Source organism: Oryx dammah, unplaced genomic scaffold, assembly GCF_014754425.2.
Source record: "Oryx dammah isolate SB20612 unplaced genomic scaffold, SCBI_Odam_1.1 HiC_scaffold_17, whole genome shotgun sequence".
Classification (NCBI taxonomy): Eukaryota; Metazoa; Chordata; class Mammalia; order Artiodactyla; family Bovidae; genus Oryx; species Oryx dammah.
The window spans coordinates 29,798,440-29,809,002 of NW_024070201.1; positions in this window are offsets into that span (position 1 = coordinate 29,798,440).

Sequence of the window (10,563 nt, forward strand, 5' to 3'; positions counted from 1 at the left end):
CAATGGAAAAGGGAAAGCATGTTAATGGTCGAGAACCAACTATATAGAGGCAGTGCATCTATTCCTCAGAGCAACCCTATAAGAGAGGTACTGACACCCTCCTTTGAAACAGGAAGAAACTGAGCTTTGTGCCTTTCGGAAGGTTCCAGAACTAGTATTATTGAGGCAGAACTCACAGCGCAGGCCCTCCTCTCTGAAGTTCTACTCTTTGCTCTTGGCGGTCCCAGCTCTGAGGGGACCTTGCTGTAGAGGCCCCACTCACCCTGAGGGGAGAGCCGCCTCACCACTCTGAAGAGGGCAGGTGCTGCTCCGCCAGCGCCAGACCTTGACTCCCTAGGGCTGCCTGGAGCCTGAGGAGCTCTCTGCTTCCCACTCTCCCCAGGGGACTCCGAGGCACCTCCTGGGGGTGAGGCCCCCCCCCCGCTCCTCCTGATGCCCGCTTCTCAGCACCTGGCTGCATCTCACTGCTCTGGATCAGGAAGTTCCCCCTCGGGTCAGCCCTGACCTTCAGGCCCTGTAACCTAAACCCCTCCCCTCGCACCCAGGCCTCGGCGGAGACCCTCTGTACGACCTTCCTGCCTGGAGCTGTACAGGCTTCTAAGTTGTGCTGCTCAGGTGGGACCCCAGCGTTGCTGTTCAGTTGCTCAGTTGTGTCCGACTCTTTGAGACCCCATGGACTGCAGCACGCCAGGCCTCCCTGTCCATCACCAACTCCCGGGGCTTGCTGAAACTCATGTCCCTCGAGCTGGTGATGCCATCCAATCACCTTGTCCTCTGTCGTCCCCTTCTCCTCCAGCCAGCCCCAGGGGGAGCGGCTGTTTCGCCTGCTGCCACAGGCTGCAGGGGCGGCCCCGGGTGCGGCCTGGTGCTGCCAGGACTCTGCACCAACTTAGAGGTTGCCAGGCAGCAGGCAGGATGGAGGCCTCCATCAGCAGCTCCCCACCTGGGCCTGGACGGCGCTCCATGCCCAGCCCCACCCCTTCAGCTCCTGCCGCTCTCTCTGCACCCCCTTTCCACACAGCGTCACCACCTGGAAGGAGGACCAGTCAGAGGGAACCACTAATGGGGAGCAGGGACCCCGGCCTGCCTTGGTGGGCCTCCTGCATTCCCACCAGCAGAGCCCCAGCAGCGCCCCAGCAGCGGCCAGGCCCATGGTTGGCAGGGCATCTGGCCACGCTCCAGGTTTCCAGAGTGGAAAGGAAAGGATCCAGCACTCACTCGGGGTGGATTCCAGGGTGCTGAGATCAGCAGGTGGCCCAGCTTGGAGCCAACCTGTCTACCCTGATGGAGAAATCAGAGGCTCACCCAGGAAACAGGGCTCAAGAGAGGATTTTCCGACTCCTCCCAGCTGCCACCACCCTCATTACCTCCCACCCCAACTTAGTCCTCATGTTCGGACCCTTAACTGACCGCTCTGCCCCCCAGGGATGCCTCTAGCCCAAACTACAGACCTTTACTATTAACCTTCCCAAGCTCTCCCTGCCCATACCTCTGCCCCTGTGGAACTGAGGACATCCCCCTTGGTCTGGCATTCCAGGGCATCCATGAGCACACCCTCCCCAAATGGGAGGGCAGAGACCCTTCATCCCCACTGTTGCACCTCCCCTATGCCCACCTGACTCCAACCGTTCCCACAGCTCTCCCAACACACAGGAAGTTGTTCATCAATCTTAGCTGATAAATTCTGATGCGGAGCAGTCCTTGGGTTTAAGATGCTGCGGAAGGTTCTTTCTTCAGCTGACCTTTGTAGACAGGAAGTTCTGCCTTCTATCTAGCCTAATTCCACCCTGCTTGTGGTTCATTTTCATTCCTCAGTGGAGACGGAAAGCAGTGGATTGCCTCTCCCTAAATAATAACTCTTCTTAGGCTTTAAGACTATTATTAAGTCACCTTTGAGCCACCTTTCTTCCTCAGCCTAAATAATCCCACCTCTTTTCGTGTTCCTTCAATATGTTACTCCCTGCCCTGTAATTATCTTGGCAATGCTTTTGAATTCTTTCTAATTTCCCCTCATCCAGAATGAAGAAGGCACTTGAGACCAGATGACAGGAACCAAACTGAGGACCTACTGTGTGCCTGGAACTAACTCTCCACCCCCACCACAAGCTGACATGCACACTAAATTTGATCTTCCTAGCAACCCATGAGGTAGCTGTTCTTCACCCCCATTTTACAGATGAGGAGACAGAGGCTCATACGGTTGACAGGATTTCTCAGTCTAGGCACTATGAACATTTGGGGCCAAACAACTCTTTGTTGTGGTGACTGTCCTGTGTACCTGGAGGATGTTTGGCAGAATCTCTGACCTCTACCCTCTCATCAACCTGTAGCAAACCCACTCTCCCAACTGTGACAATCAAAAATGTCTCCTGACAAATGTCACCACTGGGTTGGGGGACTTCCCAGAGATACTCAACCACTAAATAACAGAGACTAAACTCAGATCTGTCAGCTTCAAAACACATTCTTTTTATTGCCCCCATGCAACTTCCTAAAACAGAGCCCTGTGGGAAAATAATGAGAGGTGCCATGTATTTTTTCTGTTTTTATCATCCCCTGTCCCAATATCTGGGCCTTCCCAGGTGGTGCTGGTGGTAAAGAATCCACCTGCCAACGCAGGGGACATAAGAGGCAGAGGTTCAATCCTTGGGTCACAAAGATCCCCTGGAAAAGGCATGGCAACCCTCCAGTATTCTTGCCTAGAGAATCCCATGGACAGAAGTGCCTGGCAGACTAGGGTCCAACGGGTCACAAAGAGTCAGACACTACTGACACAACCTAGCACACACATGCACACCCCAACATTTACTTCTTTACCTGTGTCACTGAGATCAACTAACGGATCGCCCTTCTCCAGATCTCACCCCACACTCTCTAAGTTTACCCATTCTCAATTTGAAAGCATTACCTTGGGCCCACTGTGACCACAGAAATTTTTCTAAAATGTTTAATTTCTTAGCATCACTCAATTCAGGCTTACTTCAGGCACCTGGGAGCAAATAAAACAGAAAACGTATCCTTCTCCTCTAAGAACAGAAGGTCTAACCTGGGGGCTGGATAGACACTTGAGCAGTTCCGGCACTTACTAAGAAATGCTCAGCCCGCTCTTGCACCACCCCTGGGCGGGCTGTTGGAAAGTAGGAACCCCGAGTCCACTGGGCAATGGCTTAGATTGAAGATGCCAAGCAGTCAGCTTAAGGGGTCATCTGAGACCAGCCTTTGGCACAGTGAAATCACTACCATAAACTAGAGCAGACGAATACTGTGGGCTGCAAATTGTGAAGGGGACGTGAGTGACGAAGTGGGGCAGGATAACGGGACCAGGCGCCTGTGGGCTGCATTTGCTATTTCTGTGCCGCAGCCCAGCCTGGGGTGTGCGGTCTCTCTGTTCCCAATTCTCAGTTTTACCACCTCTTTTCCAGGTGTCCAGGTGGGAAAAAAAATTCTGGTTTGTACGTGGTGAAGCTTTTCACTTATTCTCCTGGGCTTTCATGTGAAGGCATGCCAGGCTTTATTATAGCGACTTCCTTTCTCTCCATCTATCAAAATCAGATTCATTCTTCAAGATCCATTTAAATGCTGCTTCCAGCCTCTCTCCTCTAACCGTCACCGCCCACTCTCTGTTCTGGCCAAATCAGTCTGCCGGTCTTACCCAAACAGACCTTGCAGCTTCCTCCGAACGTTCCCTTTTCTCATCTGCTCTTTTAACCTGCATCTTTTGAGAATCTGCTCTGTGCCAGGCACTTTTCTGGGCACTGAGGACACAGCAGCATACAAAACAGACAAAAATCTCTGCCTTATTGTACCAAGTGAAATAAGTCAGAGAAAGACAAACACTGTATGATATCACTTACACGTGGAATCTAAAAAATACAACAAACTAGTGAGGTAACAGCAACAAAGAAGCAGACTCACAAATAATGGACAAACTAGTGTTTGCCAGTGGGGTGGAGGGGGAACACAAGGGCGGAAGAATGGGAGGCACAAACCGTCGGGTGTAAGGCAGACTCAAGGATGCGTTGTACAACACGGGGAATATAGCCGATATTTTCCACTAGCTGTAAATAAAAAGTAACCTTTAAAACTGCATTAAATAGTTTTAAATTTTAAAAAATCCCCACTCATTTTCTGGGGGGAGAAGCTGACATTTTGGTATCATTATTTCTACCAGAAGGCTTTGACTTCACCCACTCCAAGTTAAACTTTAACAACCCAGCCCTGCCTTCAGCTGTAGATCCTCCTCCATGAAGCCCTCCTTTTTTTTCCCCAAGCAGCATCCTTCCTCATCCTGGACTTCAACTGCCTTTACTCCATGAGCTGTGTTCTGCACATCACACATCGCCTTTTATTATCTGCGTGTGTCTGTCCTACCTCCCAACTCTAATGGGAGCTCCCTGGAGGGCAGGAAGTATGTTTGTTTTACCTCTGTAGCCCTGCAGCATTCAGCAGAATGTCTGGCACAAAGAAAGAAAAACAGCATTAAAATAATAATAAGGACCTACCATTGATCTGAGTACTTAATAGGCAAGAGTTCATTTGATCCTGGTGACGAGCTGGTGGGGGCTCGCTCAGGGTGAAGCGTGGGTGGCGGTGGCAGGCGGCAGAACGGACAATGTTGTGCGGCCGGAGGATGAGCTGGCGGATGCAGGGGTGGGCTCGGAGCAGGATCTGGGCTGGAGTCCTGGCCCCATCACTTATCAGCTGGATGTCCTTTGGTGGGCGATTTCTCTTCCCTTGGTTTCTGTTTCCCTTCCAGTGCCTGGAGATAATTACAGCACCCACATCACAGAAGGGCATGACGATGGCATGAACTCAGGCAGGTACTACTTCTCCAGCACAGTGCCTGACAGGGCTTCCCAGGGGGCTCAGCAGTAAAGAAGCCACCTGTCAAGCAAGAGACGCGGGTTCGATCCTTGGGTTGAGAAGAACCCCTGGAGAAGGAAATGGCAACTCATTCCAGTATTCTTGCTTGGGAAATCCCATAGAAAAGGAGCCTGGAGGGATACAGTCTATGGGGCTGCAAAAGAGCTGGGCACGACTTAGCGACTAAACAAAAACAACAGTGCCTCGCACACTAGAAGCATTCAACACATGGTGCCTGCTGCTATTATGATTGTTACCCCCTTCCAAGAATGACCCACACCTGCTTCCTGCCCCATCCTGCCCCAGGCCCCCAGCCTCCAGCCACCCACTGCACACACACCTCCTTCCACACCCTCAGCGGAGCAGAGGAAAATTTGAGTGCAGTATACAGAGAAGATACTCTTCTTTGCTACCTTATTCCTCCTCTTCCAACAAATGAGCCCTGAAACAAATAGATCCTAGACGTCACGACTCATTTATACTAACCCAGCCCTTGGGACCAGGGAGGGGATGGAAGCTCTGCCTGGGTGCTGACAGAGCGACAAAGACTCAAAAGTACAAGAGATCAAGGGACAGTCTGGAAGCCAGCCATGAGCAATATGCTATCATCTGTTCCTGGGCTACTGCAGAAATCAACTGAGCTCTTTCATTAGAAATCTGACGCTGCTGTAAAACACACACACACATACACCAGTGGGCTCAGAATGTGGGCTTAAAATGACCTCCTTGGGAAGCAACTCTATTTACATCGCCTGCTAACGCTAAGGGCTTGTTTGTCCCCTGCTTTTTTGATTGTTAGGCCCCCCAGCTCATGGTCAAAATGTGGTCAGTCCACATTTTGCAGGTATCAGGAGCACCAAATCCTCCCTATTTCTCATTCTAAACAGTGGCTGGGATCTATAGTGGCTTCCTTCTTCCCTGGCTTTCATCTATCTCTCCCTCTATTTCTGCCCGCAGCAGTGAAGCATCAATTATACACTCCAATTATGTGATGATACATATTTTCACTAATTAATAATAATTCTTGCTACTCATCCTGCCAACTCCTATTGGAGGACCCCGGAGGGCAATTGAGAGGATAAGCCACAGTTTTGACACCAGGAGGAAAGGGGTAAGGCCTGTAGAATGCCTCAGATGAAAGAGAAACTGAGGTACAGCAAGGTCACTCTTCTGAGTCAGACAGAGAAGACCACTGAATCTGAGACATGGTTTTGTCTTGGTGGATTGTTTACCCAAATGTACAGGCCTGTGGGACAGTGCTGCTGCCTGGAGAGTGCGCAGGAAGAAGAAAGTTTAGGCCAGGAGTAGTACTGGATACTTTGTAGGTGTTAAACTGGCTGTCATTAAGGTTAAAAGTCCCTCCTATTTATAGAAACCAAAATTTTCTGTTTACATATCTTACTGTGTCCTCCCCTCTTGAGATATAATATGCTGCCAGGAAAAATTACTTGGTGATCTGGATGAGAGCATTGCTCTCTTTCTCAGAGTCATGTATCAGAACAGGACAGCCCTGGGAGGTCACCTGATCCAACTTACTTATTTTGCAGAGGCAAAAGCTTGAAGCCCAGAGCTAGTACAAACTGCGAAATAGCTCAGCGCCAAGTTCATTGGCAAATTTAATTATTGAAATCATACAATGAGGTAAATTTTACTAGGAAATGGGGTCTGAGAGAGACTTGCCCGAGGTCACATTGCTTGTAAGTGACAGAGCTGTGACTAAACCTAGGTCCCAGTACATTCCAAAACCACTGACTTTTTCACTGTCTCATGTTGACAACACAGCCAATTAGTGGCAGAAGACACGAGCACTTTGATGCAGATGACAAACCCATGAGCTCTTGGAACAGAAGATAAGCCAAACTGACAAAGAACAAGACATTCCTTCCTTAAGCTGAGTCTTCCTGGAGCCAAATCTCATTTTGATTGGTGCAGACAGCAGACCTAGTCACCGGAAAAAAAAAAAAAAAATCAATCGAAGCTGTTTTTACACTGAACAGACTGGTCAGTGGATGGGCCTGATGAGTTGAGGTCCAACAGTTCATCCAGGCTGATTTAAAGCTCTGAGTGATGGCAGGATTAGATCTGCCCGCCTGGCAGTGGAAATCTCACAGGACTGAGTCCAGCCACCTGTGAGCACTGACCAAATCACCTGCCACTCAGCGGCCTGGGGGCATGACCAGCAGACAGAGCTCACCCCTGCCTCCACCACAAGGGGGAGACTGAGGGTCAGGCCCTGTTTGGGTTGACTCTCCAATCAAGGGCAGAAGTGGCTTCAATGGACTTGGAGAGTCCAGGCAGGCTCAGAACGTATGTCCAGGAACAAGCAAACTCCTCAAAAGGAGGCAATTCCATGAGTCTGCCACTGTGTCCCTCAGTGCTCCACTCCGCAGTTACCTGCCCCCTGCCCCACCGGGGAGCCCAACAGAGGCAGCCATTAGCCAAGCACAGAAGCATTCCCGTCACAGAAGCAGGTCTGAGATACCTGCCAGTCACTTGCCCCAGCTGCTTAGTTCTGAGAAAATGATAAAAACCTCAACGTCACAGTTCCAGCTCAGAGATCAGATGTTACCTCTCCTTCCCACACCTACATCTTTTTACTTGTCCTCTTCATTGAACTGATTTGCCATACTGTGAACTAATTTTCTGTATAATCTTCTATAGCCTCTATTAGAGGTTGAGCAGTATTAAGACGCTATTATGTGCGAAAAGATTTACATATGGCCAATAGTACGTGAAAAGATGTTCAACATTATTAGTCATCGTGGAAATGCAAATTAATAACCACAATTAGATACCACTGCGCACCCATTAGAATGACTAAACTCTAAAACAAGGACACTCCAAAGGCTGGAAGGATGTGGAACTCTATGTACAGCCTCACATAGTGGACTCATCCATTCCTGGTGGGAGAAGAAAAATGTACCATAACTACACTGGAAAAATAGGCAAATTCTTAAGAAGTTAAACATACAATTACCAATGACCCCACCCCATTCCACTCCTAGGTATTGCCCAAAAGAAATTAAAATGTGTGTCTACACAAAGACCCATATACACATGTTCATAGTAGATTTACTTGTATCAGTAATATAAAAAACTGGAAACAGTATGTCCATCAATAGGTGGCTAGGTCAGTAAATGACAGCGTCACTATACAGTCAATGGAATAATGCTCAGGAAAAAGGAAAGTTATATTCCACAACCAAATGGATGAATCTCAAAACATGCTGAGTGAAAGAGATACAAAAGAGGAAGTAGTATTAATTCTATTTATATGAAACTCTGGGGGGAAAAAAAGAAATTTAATCTAAAATGACATGAAAGCAAAACAATAATTGACGGGGGTCAGGAGTGGTGGGAGATTGACTAGGAAGGAGCGCAGGGAACCCTGGGGTTCTGGAAATGTTTATATTGTGATTGTGGTGCTGGTTACATGAGGCGAAACATTTGTCAAAACTCAGAGAGCTCTACACACTCAAAATAGGACTGTAAATTACGCCTCAATAAAATTAGGGGGAAGGCTGTGTACAAGACTATTATGAACAACCTTAACTTTGGATTTAAATGACATTTTTAAGTTAATAGCATTGAAATCTAACCCAAATTTAAAATAAAAAGAACAAATGTCAAATAAACGTTCAAAGAACACACATGCACCCACGTGCGTACAAACAGGCCTATGTACACACACACGTGCATGCATGCACGATGCTGTTATGATGGACTCTGACCTGGGGATCCAGGAATACCTGGAAGCTGCCCTTAAAGAGATGGAAAGGAGGAAAGCAAGACAAATAAATGAGGTCTTGGTTTTTTTTTTTGTTGTTTTTTTTTTAATCAGCCATGGCTTTGTCTCCAATCTCCACTGCAGAAGCCTGGGAGGCTAAACTGGAGCATGTGGGAGGTCCCATTTGCTGGCCCAGGTGGCCTTGAATGGTATAAAATCAAATAAGTCCCTCCATCCAACTCAACCCCATGTGCTCAAACCCAGAGTCTCCAAATCTACTCTTCAGTTGGACGCGGCCCCGGCCAGCACTGAGAAGAAAGGACACAGAAAGGGGCCTCCATCCATTCAGGTCTGTTTCATCCCCTAGGAAGGGGACACTCAACCTCTGGAATCTAGTGCCTGATGATCTGAGGTGGAGCTGACATGATAATAGTAGAAACAAAGTGCACAATAAATGTAACACACTCGAATCATTCTGAAACCCTCCTCTCCATTCAGTGGAAAATTTGCCTTCCACGAAACCAGTCCCTGGGGCCAAAAAGGTGGGGATCACTGCCCTGGGGCATCACCCAGGGGCTCGTGCAGCCTAATCCATGTTCAGTATACCCTTACTCTGTAATAGGGTGTGCAAACTCAAACACCTATAGAGACCTACCTGTAAGAAAAGAAATAGGCAGAACGCAGTGGGCCCAGGGACACATGAGTCCTACATGAGTGGAGCGCTGTATTTCAGCACGGTATTCCAGAGTCAGCCCGGAGCTGACAAGTGGGAATGCAGGACCAGTGCTGTCAAGCCTTCAAGAGAAGCCCCCAATTCAAACTTTTCTATGAACAGTCTCGACTTTAAATTTTGGCAACACATTTTTAAAATTTTAAACATGGTACAGGCCAGACAAGACCCAAGCTCAAACCAAAGCACTGAAGAGCCATCAGGGGGTGACACTGTTCTAGGGGCTACCATGGTGGTGTCTGAGGGCATATCCCCACTGGAAGGGTCAGATTTCAACCTCCCAGTCAAGCCACAAATCCTCTTTTTCCCGTAAGCTGTTTTCTACCCCATCCTTACAACCTCCGGTGAGTGAGGGATGGACAATTTCATTATGGGATGGTACATTCTCTCCTCTCCCCACTGCAGCTGGCTCTGACCATTCCTTCAGGATTTGGCCAAGAGTCACCTACTCTAGGAAGTTTCCCCTGATCCCTCACACCTAGGCTGTGTGTGAGGTTGACTATGCCTCATGCAGGCCTCCCTGTCCCAGTGCCTTCCACGCTGCATTATGTATCTCAAAGTTCCTAAGAGTGGGCACGGTGGTGAGGGTTTTACATCTAGTAATTAACACACACAGTAGGTCTATCAGCTAGCCTTTTTTTGATTGCAAGTGACAATAATCCATCTGCTTAGCTCAGTATAAAGGAAACATGTTCTCCGTATAAGCAACCAGGATGGCATAAGGCTGGATTCAGATAAGACTGGAGCAGGGGTTAACCCGACATCACCACATCGAATCTCATGCCACCTCCGAGTCCCACTGCCCTCTTCACGGTGGCCTCTGTCTCAACGCCCATGTGGTAGCAAGATGACAGCCACAGAGAGATGATCCAAGATGTGTAACCCACCATTGTTATCACCCTGTATGGATGAGGAAACTGAGATACAAAGATGTCAAGTAACTTACTGTGACCCCATAGCTGTGAAGTGAAGGAGCGAGGAAACAAAGGAAGCAGTCTGTCGCCAGAGCCCAGGTGTTGGCACTACCGAATTCTGCCCCTCAAGACGTGCTTGTCTCTTGGTCATTCCAGATGTGGCCTTCACGGTCTTGGCCTGAGTGACCCAATAGCGACCCCTTGCTGCCCCCTATAGCATCAGCAGTATATGATGGTGCGGAGGGGACAGAAGGAAAACTGGAGAATAGACAGGGAGGCAGCATGCACAGAGGGCGCCAGACCTCTCCCCATGGCTCTCTCTGTGCCCA